This window comes from Zalophus californianus, chromosome 4 (assembly GCF_009762305.2).
Source record: "Zalophus californianus isolate mZalCal1 chromosome 4, mZalCal1.pri.v2, whole genome shotgun sequence".
Classification (NCBI taxonomy): domain Eukaryota; kingdom Metazoa; phylum Chordata; class Mammalia; order Carnivora; family Otariidae; genus Zalophus; species Zalophus californianus.
In genome coordinates, this window is record NC_045598.1 from 24,854,533 (window position 1) to 24,867,329 (window position 12,797).

General features: G+C 44.3%; 1 non-coding gene across 1 annotated transcript; it reads left to right on the top strand.

Moving 5' to 3' along the window:
• The first annotated feature begins 749 nt into the window (after positions 1-749).
• LOC113917783 lies at positions 750-909 on the top strand. The gene has a single exon (XR_003518355.1). It is a non-coding gene; the product is annotated as a U1 spliceosomal RNA (small nuclear RNA).
• Positions 910-12,797: the final 11,888 nt, after the last annotated feature.

The following is a 12,797-nucleotide window of genomic DNA, read 5'->3' on the forward strand; positions in this document are numbered from 1 at the left end:
CTCTGCCCCTGCTTGTGTTCACTCTCTCTCAAATAAATAAATAAAATCATAAAAAAGAATGACTTGATAAAACAGTAAAAACTATTAACTGTATTAAATCTCTACCCTTGAGTATACTTCTTTTAAATATTTTGACAGAGTGGGAAGAATTCTGCTAGATGCCTAAGTAGCATGGTTGTCTCAGGAAAAGCACTTGTATTGTTTGAGTTGCAAGCTGAACTAGCTGCTAGTTGCAAGTTCAATACCATTTCTACTCAAAAGAAGGATCAAAAGACACACCATGATTATGCAAATATATATATATATATATTTTTGCAGACATTTTCTCTAAAAGAAGTGAGCTGATCGATTCAAGGGGAAATGGACAATATTTGCTGCTAATAATAAAATTTCAGTTTTTGAGTGAAAATTAGCCTTTGGGAATATTTGTATCCACCACTGTGAGCTTAGTAGTTTCCCAACACTTAAAGATTTTCTGATAAGATCAATGGTGACATTAACGAGTATGATTTTTTTTATATTGTAAATAGCATGTCGACATTTGGAAGCTCTGTATAGTATAGCTCACTGAACCCTATGTTCCAAGTGTTACAAAATCATTCATGGATAAAAGATGCATTCAAAGTGCAAGACAGACCAATGTATTTTAGTTTAATGAAAAATTGACTGGTTTCAGATTCCACACTGAAACTAAATTTTACACAACTATCATTTGCTAAGTTTTGGTATAATATCAAAGAGAAATATCCAGACTGACCCAGCAGGGGAAAACCATGATCATGAAGGTGACTTTCCAGGGTGAGACCCATCTATTGCACTCTGGGTGTGCTGACATTTTTGATTTCCCCAAATGTGGGAGACTTGTTTGCATAATTTATGGTAGTGGGGGACTGTGTGCACTTTCTTCCCTTAAAAAAAGAAAGAGGAATATCCACAGTTATCTGAAAAGGCTTTTAAAAATAATCCTTCTTTTTCCATTTTTATATCTGTATGAGGCTGAATTTTGTTCATATACTTCAACTAAAACAACATATCTCAACAGATTGAGTAAAGAAGCAGATATGGGAATCTAGCTGCCTTTTATGAAGCCAGACATTAAAGAGATTTGCAAAACTGTCAGACAATGTCATTCTTTCCACTAATTTTTTTGATTTCAAAAATGTAGTTATTTTTCACTGAAAAGGGTATTGTTTATGTTAACACTAGTGGGTTTATTATTTTTATTTTTAAATAAATAAATGTATTTTTAAAACTCTTAATTTTATTTTTTATTTTTATGGGTTTTTTTTTTAAAGATTTTATTTATTTATTTGTCAGAGAGAGAGAGGGAGAGCACAAGCAGGGGGAGTGGCAGGCAGAGGGCAAAGCAGGCTCCCCGCTGAGTAAGGAGCCAGATGTGGGGCTCCATCCCAGGACCCTGGGATCATGACCCGAGCCGAAGGCAGACACTTAACCGACTGAGCCACCCAGGTGTCCCTAAAACTCTTAATATTAATTGGAATATGGCCAATATCAGTAATGTAACCCATATAAACAAAAGCATTTTCAGGTCTTCAATTTTTCAGAGTGTAAAGGGATCTTGAGACCAAAATGTTTGGGAAACACTACTATAGGTAAACAATAACGTGAATCAGTTGCATACGTAATACCTTGGTGCACTGGTGGAGGGAACACAAGGGAATTCTAAATAAACACCCCTTTTTTGGAAAAGGAGAGGAGACAAAACAGCACCCAATGGTCGGCGGTGTGTGTTGCATCCTGGAGGGGGAGAACAGCGAGGATTCCCTGCCTTGGTTGAATGAAGCCAGTCTGTCTGCTCTGCCATGTTGCGGGGCGGGGGGGTGTCTCCCCTATTTGTTGTAACTTTGTGGCCACATCTTAGAAGGATTGTGAAGATGTCCTGTTAGTATTGTTGGGAACCAAGACATTGCCCTGGGGGTGGATCGCTGCAGGCTTCCTTGGGCCAGGATTTGGGTTTCTCTGGCAAAACCACTCCCTTAGAAGATGCGGGAGGTTTCTGACTATTCATATTTGGATAACTCTACAAGTTAAAAACCAAGTCAGAAGAATTGTGAACTGTGGTCTCTGAATCTAGACCGGGGGAGTCTGTCAGCAACGGGACCTCCCAGTCCTCAGCCCAGGGCCTCCCTCTTCACCTCTGCCTTGGAGCAACCCTGACCATGAGGCTGCATCCCAGTGGAAGGCTCTTTACATCGGGTAACTGTCCTGTTAGCGGGGACAGGCAGGAAGGGCTTAGGTGCGGCTGTGTTTCCTGCCTTCCTGCCTTTGTTCCCACTCACTTTAGCTTTGACATGAAGAGATAGGCTTTTTCAATCCTGCAAAGCACATGACCATCAGACGGTGTTGGCTGCAGGCAGTCTGTCTTGGCAAAGCGGTAGGCACGCAAGATCAGGGGCCAGGCTGCCTGGATTCAAGTGGTAGCTCTTGCCTGTCTAGCTTCGTGACCTTGGGCAAATGGTTCTGTGCCTCAGTTCCTCAAATGTAAAATGGGGGAGTAACAATTGTACCTAATTCTCTGTGTTACTGTGAAGACTCGGTGAATTCCTATGTGTAAAGCTCTTAGAGCCTGGCACAGGATGGGTGCCTCAGAAATATTAGCTTTTATTATTCATTATTCTGTCTGCAAAATCTGTATCTTTGACTACAAACTAAAGGTTTGGGAAAACAGCTGACACGTACAACCTCCGACAGATTTCTACCAAGTCCCTGAGCTCCCACCTGTGTTAGGTACATGGTCTGAGCTTCTGGAGCAGCTACATTGCAGGGCATGCTGACCTCCTGGCCTGGGGTGAGGAAAACCTCACTGTCCGGACCCCACCTCAACCCTGCCAGTTCCGTGGGTCAAGGATCATCACCAGCAACACCCCACTTCCTTCAGTTACAGGTGACAGACACCTAACAGAAATGGGCTTCAGATAGGGGGAAAGAATTTGTCACATCAGGGTACAGGAAAGTTCAGGGGCTTCAGGCATGGTTTGATCCTGGCCCTAAAACGATGTCATCTGGTGTTTCTTCACACGGTGTCCCTGTCTCTTGCCTTCTGTTTCTCCGCTCTGCCTTCCTCTGTCTGGTTTCAGTTGTTTGGAAATCTGTCCCCATAGGGGAAGATCCACACTCTCTTTCGTTTTCCCAGCTTAGGAGCCTTGGGAGAAAGCAGCCTCTACTCCTCTGAATTCCAGAAAAGTCCGGGATTGCCTTGAATTTCTCCAGCTCTGGCTGAGTTCTTTAGCCTTGTAACAGCCCCAAGTGACGTCCCGTGTGGCTTCAGAGGACTGGAGCCGCGCAGCGAAGGAGGGCAGGAAGGACTGGTATTTATTTATCAGCCACCTGTTCTGTCGAAGGCACTGTATATCTTCTCAGGGGGAAGATTAGCCCCTTCAGGAAGGACCCTCAATCTCATGGTCGTCTTCATGTCCCTCCAAGCTGAGGGGGGAGGTGCCCCTTCTGTGTCCACAGCCAAACCCTCTGCCTGCGCCTGATTTTGTCCCTCTGGCTTCTAGAGGCAGAGCGCCATGAAATTGTTTCCTCTCTCTCCCTATTTTCTCCTGAGCCTCCAAACATGCACGAGTCTCTTCTACTAAAAAAATCTCCCCTTCTTAGGAGAGAATTGTCTACCATCTCTCCCTCCTCCCTGGCCACTCACACACACGTCAACTAAAGGAAATCCGTTCTCTACCACCGCTGTCTTCCAAAATGGCTCTCTCTGAAGTTAGCAATTACTTCCCATGTAACAAACCCAGGTCCCGGCCAGCTTGACCTGCCCCACGTGTCAGCTCACCATGCTTGCCTTCCTGGACTTCTCCCTGCATTTGGCTTCCCGTGTTTTGTTCCCTCCTGGCTCCCCTCCCCTTTCTCTGGTTGCTCCTTTTGCTGCTCTCATCAGTGAAATGTTTCTGGGAAGAGAAAGCCAGCTCTCCTCTCATTCACATCTATGGTTTCCAGTGCCATTTTTTCCTTGGTGATTTCCCATCCCCGTGGCCTGGGTCTGTCTCTGGGTGTCACTTTCTATATCCAAGCACAGAGTCTGAGCAGAGCCCCTGTCCACATAGAGTGAGCAACGAATGGACTTCCTCAAAGGCAGGGGCCTCAGGAATGGCCAAGCAGTACATGCATCTAGAACTCTATCCCAAGCCACTCGCAAAGGCAGACCCACTGAAGAAAAGCGAAGCAGCATCTCCAGTGCAGGCTAAGACGAGGGGCCATTATCCTGCTCTTGCTGGATCCCTCTGATGACAACTTGGGCCTCAGAATTCAACCCCACAGAGCCAGCAGCCTCCTCTAGTCCCTCCACATTCAGGAGGCCCCCCGCTCTCATGTTGCACAGTCTTGTCCAAGTGGAAAGAGCATAAGGTCTGGAATTCCAGATCTGCGTTTGTGGCCTGATTTTTTTTTTTTAACATTTTATTTATTTATTTGACAGAGAGAGACACAGTGACAGAGGGAACACAAGCAGGGGGAGTGGGAGAGGGAGAAGCAGGCTTCCCACTGAGCAGAGAACCCGATGTGGGGCTCGATCCCAGGACCCTGGGATCATGACCTGAGCCGAAGGCAGGCGCTCAGCGACTGAGCCACCCAGGCGCCCCCGCCCTTTTTTTAAATCTAGCTGTGATCCACAGAAAACCAGTGGCTATGTTTGTGTATATGCATGAGCTTCTTCAGGTGGGCAAGGAAGAGCCAAGCTCAGCTGACTTTCAGTAATGGGGGCTAGGGAAAGGACAGGGAGGAAGCCACATTAGCAGCCCACTAGGTCCCTGGAGAACAGGAACAATGACGTGGTGATGTGCTCTGGGTGTCCTTTAGCACTTACGTCTCCCATACTGGGCAGTCTCACACAGGCGGTTGGCTTCTGTCGCATCTAGGTTGTTCATGGCGGCATTTGGCTTGGGCCCAAATCCTGTGTCCAGTCAGCGGCAGGAAGGTTGGCAGGGCTGGCCTCATTGGATTTACATGACCTAGATCACAGATTTTGTGAAGCAAGATCAGCTCAGGTCCACTGGCCTTGGGAGAAGGCTGTGGGAACTGTGGGCACTCAGCTTCATGGGTTGTATGTCTTCCACATTATGTCTCAATTTGCTTCTCTGTTTGACAAATGAAAGGGTTGGACCAGTTGATCTTCAAAGGTGCTTCCAAATCTGACTTTCCAGGAATTTATTATTATTATAGCGTGGTTGCCCATCAGGTCTGGCAAAATGCTATGTCATATCCTTGCTGGAAGGTCTCAAGTTGTGCTATTTATCAGTCAGGGCTCCGTTGCAGGAAAGAAAAACTGCTCTAATTATTTCAAGCAGAAAAGGACTTAATACAGGGAATCCTATGTTCAAAGAAATAGTTGGAAGGGCTGGAGGAGTGGGTTCTGGGATAAACCTCCAGGAATGACTCCTAGAACAAGATCCCGGAGTAGCTGCTAACTCTGGCACAAGCATGAAGGTGATGAGTCAGGAGGCCACTACTAGAATTCTTTTTTTTTTTTTTTAAAGATTTTATTTATTTATTTGAGAGAGAGAGAGAACGAGAGATAGAAAGCACGAGAGGGAAGAGGGTCAGAGGGAGAAGCAGACTCCCTGCTGAGCAGGAAGCCTGATGTGGGACTCGATCCCGGGACTCCAGGATCATGACCTGAGCCGAAGGCAGTCGCTTAACCAACTGAGCCACCCAGGTGCCCCACTACTAGAATTCTTGCCCTGAAGAATGTACCAAGTGAAAACACAACCCACAGAATAGAAGAAAGATTTTGTGAATCGCATGTTGGTTAAAGGAATTTTAACTAGAATATATAAAAAGGTCTTCTGACTCAACAATACCAAATGACCCAATTTAAAAATAAGCAAAGGATCTGGATAGGTATTTCTTCAAATAAGACATACAAATAGCCAAGGAGTGAGTGAAAAGATGCTCAACATCATCAGTCATTAGAGAAATGCAAATCGTAACCACATACCACTTCATGCCCACTAGGATGGGTACAAGGAAAAAGATCATATCAAGGATTGGCAGCGATGTGGAAAAATTGGAACCCTTGTGTCTTGCTGGTGGGTAAAACAGTATAGCCTCTGTGGAAACAGGATGGTGGTTCCTCAAAAAATTAAACATAAAATGTCCATATGATCCAGCAATTCCATGTCTGGGTGTAGACCCAAAAGAGTTGAAAGCAGGGACTTGAACAGATTTTCGTACACCAATATTCAACAGCATTGGTCACACTAGCCAAAAAGTAGAAAGAACTTACATGTCCATCAGTTGATGAATGGGTGAACAAGATGTGGTATATCTGTACAATATACAATGGAATATTATTGAGCCATATAAAGGAATGAAGTTCGGATACATGCTACAACATGGATGGACCTTGAAAACCTTGTGTCAAGGGAAAGAAGCCAGACCAAAAGGTTACCTATTGTATGATTCCATTTATACAGAATGTCCAGAGCAGGCAAGGTCATAGGGACAGAAAATAGGGATTAGTGGTTGCCAGTGCTAGGAGGAAAAGGGAATTGGGACTAACCACTAACAGGTTTCTTTGAGGGTGATGGAAATGTTTTGGAATTAGATAGTGGTGATAGTTGCACAACTTTATGAATATATTTAAAAACTACTGAGTTGGACAGTTTATTTTTTGCTGCATTGTACAGTGTAAGATGGTAAAAGGATGATTAAACACACACAGACACCCCCTTGTGGCTGCAACCCCCCCCCCCGTTGCCACTGCTGCTTTCAACCTCATGAAGCTAGTGACTGGACCCTGGAATGCTGCTGAACATTCAGCAATAACATACAGCTGGGAGGTGACCTTGGCCTTACTTTTCCTCCCACCTCTTATATAAATGGATGCAATATATAGACCCTAATTTGCGTGCAGAATGTCGACCATAAGGGATTCTGGGAAAGACAGTGTTTAACTTTTCAGTGTTTAACTTGGCAGTATGAGGAAGAGATTGGAACAGATCCTGATGGCCAATTCGCCATATCTACGCTAGTTTACACTTTGATCTTTTAGGGATCTAAACATGCTCCCTAAAAGGAGATATCCAAAGTCCCATTAGTCGTGTATCCACCTCTGGGTGATGTTCATCCTAGTTCAGTCGGAATTCTACCTCAACAACCTAAGGATTACATGATCAAGTTAGCAACAATAACACACCTTATAATACTAGGGAAAATGTGGGAGGTAAGGAAGAAATGGGTTGATACTTATAAATGTACACACAATAGAGCAAGGAAAAAATATGAAACACCAACATAGCCCTCATTTCTCAATTTTTCATGAATTAGTTATTTATATTCATACATTTTTAAAATTTTTTTAAAGATGATTTATTTGAGAGAGAGATCAAGCATGAGCGGGAGAGGTGGGCAGAGGGAGGGGCAGAGGGAGAGGGAGAAGCAGGCTCCCAGCTGAGCGGGGAGCCTGATGCGGGTCTCCATCCCAGGACCCCGGGATCATGACCTGAGCCGAAATCAAGAGTCAGACACTTAACCAACTGTGCCACCCAGGTGCCCTCATACATTTCTTTTAGAACTTTGAGTCCTGAATATGGAAGGACTGGAAGTAGCCCTAGAGGGTCCTTTAGGTTCCAGACATACCCCTTCTTGCTCCCACTGAGCAACAGCAGACCTGTCTCCCTCAGTAATCAAGATCAATCTACCTAACACGATGGCCCCCTTTTGGCTATTGGTTCAGGGGATGAAGAGCCCAAATTGGTCAGAAAGCTTTTGGTCCAATGGACTCATTGTTGTGTGCTCTGGTGGAAGTATTTCTCCTCTGGATATTGAGGCTTTTGTTTGTTTGTCTGTTTGTTTGAGAGAGAGAGAAAGAAAGAGCAGGGGAGGGGCAGAGGGAGAGAGAGAGAATCTTAAGCAGACTCCATGCCCAGTGCGGAGCCCAACTCGGGGTGCTCATTCCCACAACCCTGAGATTGATCATGATGTGAGCTGAAATCAAGAGTCAGACGCTCAAATAACTGAGCCACCCAGGTGTCCCTGGGTATTGAGACTTCTAAACTAACAAAGACCAAATTCACAGGGACAAGCAGCAGAACATATATTGGTCACTGTTTCAGAACATGTAACTCATCCTGTGGGACAGAACTTCAACCTCACAAGATGTTGTTTTCCAGTAGTCTTCAGTAAGCTGTTTTACTGTTCTCTGGGGCCGCAGGTCTTAGCCCCATTGGCCCTAGCTTGCTTAGCTCACCTAGGTGGGCAATGTGTGGAATACTACACGATGAATATGGTTCAGTAAGTTCATGGATGATGATAAAGGAAAATGATATCAGCTAATACCTGTAGTACTAACTACAGGCTAGGCTCTGTTATATGTATTCACTTAATTCTCACAGTCCCAAATGATGAAAATGAGATAGAGAGGTTAAATAATTTGCCCAAGGTCATAAGCTACTTAAATGGTGGGGTTAGAAATTCCTATCCAGGTATTCTGGCTCTGGAGTCTATCATCTTAACCACTGTGCTTCTCAAAGTGAATGTACAATCAAATTTACAATCAAATTTAGAATAATGGGAAGGGGGAAATGTCTTTAGTTTCATAATAACTGAAATTTTATTTAACGTTTCTTTGTGAATATTTTAGGTTTGACATTCATGGAAACAATCCATATCTTGAATGTGTGTCTATTCCAGTGAGAAAAGTCCCTGTGTTCTCGGTGATGGAAGGGATCTGATCTGCTAGTAAGTGTGTAGTTAGTCCCCCCAGAGCATGGAGCAGGGCTCAGTAGTAAGCCAACAACAGCTTCTCAAAAGAATAGGCATTGCCAAAATTAGCACGACTTGACTCCAAAATCTTAAGGCCCAGTGCTGTGGTTCTTTTATAGAAGTTTGCTGGTGTGTATGTACACAGTATCCTCATTTGCCAAGGGACTTTGAACACCACTGGATCTGCTGGGTCATAAAATCCAAGCCGGTTACATTACAGCCTATTCCAACTGGTGACCATTCTCTTTTCCTTGACCCATCAAAGTCAGGAGCTGTATGAGTTACTTGGTAAGCAAGTCAGCACAGCATAACCAAATGTGGTAGGTTACCTCCAATATCAAAAAAGATTAAATTCTCAGGATTTTTCTCAGTGGTGGCAGGTGTACAGTGCAATAGTTTATCTTTCACTGTAGATAACCTCCCATGCTCCAGACTACTGTTCTGGATTCCTACAAACCTCCTGGAGGTGGCAGGCTCATAATCTCCACAGGGATTATCTCCTAGCCTCTAGAACACATGTGTTTTACCAAGACATTTAGACACCTGCTACTTCCGATTAGGTCCAAAAACATGATGTTATCACATGTAGAGTGGTGTGCTGGGAAATGAGATGATTTAAGTGCCTACCAATGGGATTTCAACAGAGCTGGAGAGGTGATATAACCCAGATGTAGGACAGTCAGATGGACTGTTGACCTTGGCAGGTGAAAGTCATCTGCTTGTGATGTTTTCTGCTCATAGGGCTAGAGAAGAAAGCATCTTCCAGGTCACTGCCCCAGGTGCTGGGGCAGGTGCTGACCTGCTTCATGAAGAGATTATATCTGAAATAACAGCTGTGAGTCAAGTCCTGTACAGGGCAAACCTATACTTTAAATGTGGATAAGATAGAGATCAGCACTCCTGAATTTCTCAGTCTTTGAGGGTGGCAGTGATATCTAGCATGCCCTCAGGAATGCACTTACTGCTTTTGAATTATGATTCTGCTGGGGAAGGACAGTTCCAAGGGCTTTCTTTTGCTCTTCTTACCACAATAGCTTTAACTCTAGAGGTCAATGTGAAGATTCTGCCAGTTGCCAAGTATGTCTGTTACAACTGTTCCTACCAGAACTGAGAAATAACCACAGGATGAATATGTGAGATAGATCTGGGCCAAAATTCCTTTTAAAGTATTTGATCCCCATGTATTAGTCTGCAAGATATGCTATTACAAGTACCACAAACTGGGTGGCTTAAACACCACAAGCTGATTGGGCTAGAAATCCGAGATCAAGGTGTTGGCAGGTTTGGTTCCTTCTGAGGTGCTGTGAGGGAGACTCTGTTCTAGGCTTCTCCCTCTTCTGGTGGTTTGCTGGCAATCTTTGTAATTCCTTTGCTTCTGCTGCATCATCCTGATCTCTGGCTTCATCTTCACATGGCTTTCTCCGTTTTTGTGTCTCTGTGTTAAAATTTTTCCTTTTACATATGACACCAATCATATTGGAGTAGGGGCCTACCCTACTCCTATATGACCTATTTTAATGCAATTACCTCTGCAACAGCCTTATTTCCAAATAAGGTCACATTCTGGGGTATTAGGGGTTAGGACTCCAACACATACATTTTTGGAGGACACGATTCAACCCGTAACACCCCATAAACCTCTATTCTAAGTAGTGGGCCACAAAGACCTTTTAGGTCCCTTAGGATTACTGCTAGCATAGTCCTAGTTTCTAAGTATTCCCGAAAGGCCTGGGTATTTCCATTTCCCTAAGCACAGGAACATAGATAAATGGCTTAAGGTTCCTTTGGGGAAGACTAAAAGGTTTACAATTACAGTTATGGTGATATTGTTGGGTGCTCCCTCCAGGGCACTAAGCACCCCTTTATTCAAGGGCCTTGGGTCTGAGAATTCAGTGAGAGTTTGTAACTCCATTTTGGTGACTCAAAATAGGCCTCTTTCTGCCAGATCTGGAGTCTTGCTTTGGGTTATACAAACCAAATAGGACCATCGACCCCAGCTCTGTTGCCTTGGGATTGCCCCTTGGCCCCTGCCACCCCAGGATCCCATCATCCTCACTGATATCAGGGATTCCATTTCAACAGCAGCATCTCCGAGCTTCAATCCCAGCCTATGGAGGATACAAACTATAGTATTTTTCCAGATGAGGTGTTCCCCTTATCTGTGTACTTTCCAATTCCTTCGTGAAAGGAATATCCTCTGAGCAATTCTGGAGGGCAAAATTAGATGAATAAGTCACACATATGATAAATCTGCATCAACATTTCTATGTTCATGTTTTTGGATTCATCTTTTAATGCTATACTAAGGAATGTCTGGCATTTCAATTTGAGTGTAGACCACTGTTCAGTCCAGGCTTCATCTAACCAACCAGCTAAGGACTCTTAGCTGCTAAAGTCAATATATTGAATCCAGTATCTCTAGGATTTTCATATTAATAAATTCAACCCAAATGAAAATAATGTTCTTTTCTTCCTGGTCTAAACTTTTAAAATCCAGGCTTCTGCTGATTCAAATCAACAAAATCTTACAATTCTGTAAGACTTCCCTTAGATCACACTTTGTGTTTGCTTCCAAAAGCATACTGGGATGGGACTCTACAGATCTGGTGGCAATACGGGGTAGTGGGTGGGATATAAGTATTGGCATTCCCTTTCAAGGCAAGTACCCGAGGGTCTCCAAGTAAGACAGGACCAGCCACATCAGTGAGGGGAAGAAAGGCTGTTTCTGCCGGTCAGAGAAGGTAAGTGGACTCTGGATTCAGAACACTGGAGTTTATCCAAATCCACTCAAATGTCCTCATTTCTCATTTCAGGGTCCCACTCTCTCCCAAACAATGCTATAATTTTCACATAAGAGACGTGATAAGGGGGTGGCTCAGTCACTAAGCATCTGCCTTCGGCTCAGGTCTTGATCTCAGTGTCCTGGGATGGAGCCCCACATCAGGCTCCCTGCTCAGTCAGGAGCCTGCTTCTCCCTCTCCCACGCCCCCCTGGCTTGTGTTCCCTCTCTGTCAAATAAATAAAAAATCTTAAAAAAAAAAAAAAGAGAGAGATGGTAAGGCTATGAATTCAACTTATGTTGTAATTCTATAACCCAGAATCTCCTTCTGATTTTCATGTATACCAGCCTTGTAGTTGCAAGAGATGAAATTCTTCTGGGGCTCTCCTATACAAGCTTTCAGCTGAAAACATAAAGTTCTTGAGCCTTTGGTTTTATTTCCTTTACTTTTTAAAAAAAAATTATTTATTTATTTATTTGAGAGAAAGGGCGCACATGCACAAGTGCACCCATGTGTGTGGGGGAGGGGATGAGGGGCAGCAGGAGAGGGAGAGAATCCCGAGCAGACAGCGCAGCTGAGCATGGAGCCCAATGTGGGGCTCAATCCCAAGATCCTGAGATCATGACCCCAGCCGAAACCAAGAGTCAGATGCTTAACCGACTGAGCCATCCAGGCACCCCTCTTTCCTTTACTTCTTTAGCACAGCCACCACCATCTAGGCCCTCATTTCTTACATGATGGTCTGTAGTGGCAGCCATTTGATCTGCCAAAGTCCTCCAAAAGACATTTCAAGTGACCACAAATATAAGTAATCTTTGTCTACTGCTTTCCAATGGCAATTTTATCCTCATTTCCTTCAAGTCCAACAGAGTCACAACTAATCTAAGAGTCCCATGTTTGACGGCCTATTGCCTATAACCATTTTTGGAACCAAATACCATTATCAGCGTTTAGTAGTTGTAAGAAACAAAACCCTTCTACCTATTTTAAGTAGAAAAGGATTCAATACAAATAAATTAGGTGCTTGCAAGGATTGGAAAGCCTGAGCAAGTGGGCTCTAGGACGGACCTCCAGGAAAAACTGACTGGTCTACCCTGGTAGACCTCTGCGACCATCAAGATGAGGCATCAGGGCGCCTGGGTGGCTCAGTTGGTTAAGCGACTGCCTTCGGCTCAGGTCATGATCCTGGAGTCCCGGGATCGAGTCCCGCATCGGGCTCCCTGCTCAGCGGGGAGTCTGCTTCTCCCTCTGACCCTCCCCCACCTCATGTGCTCTCTCTCTCTCTCTCTC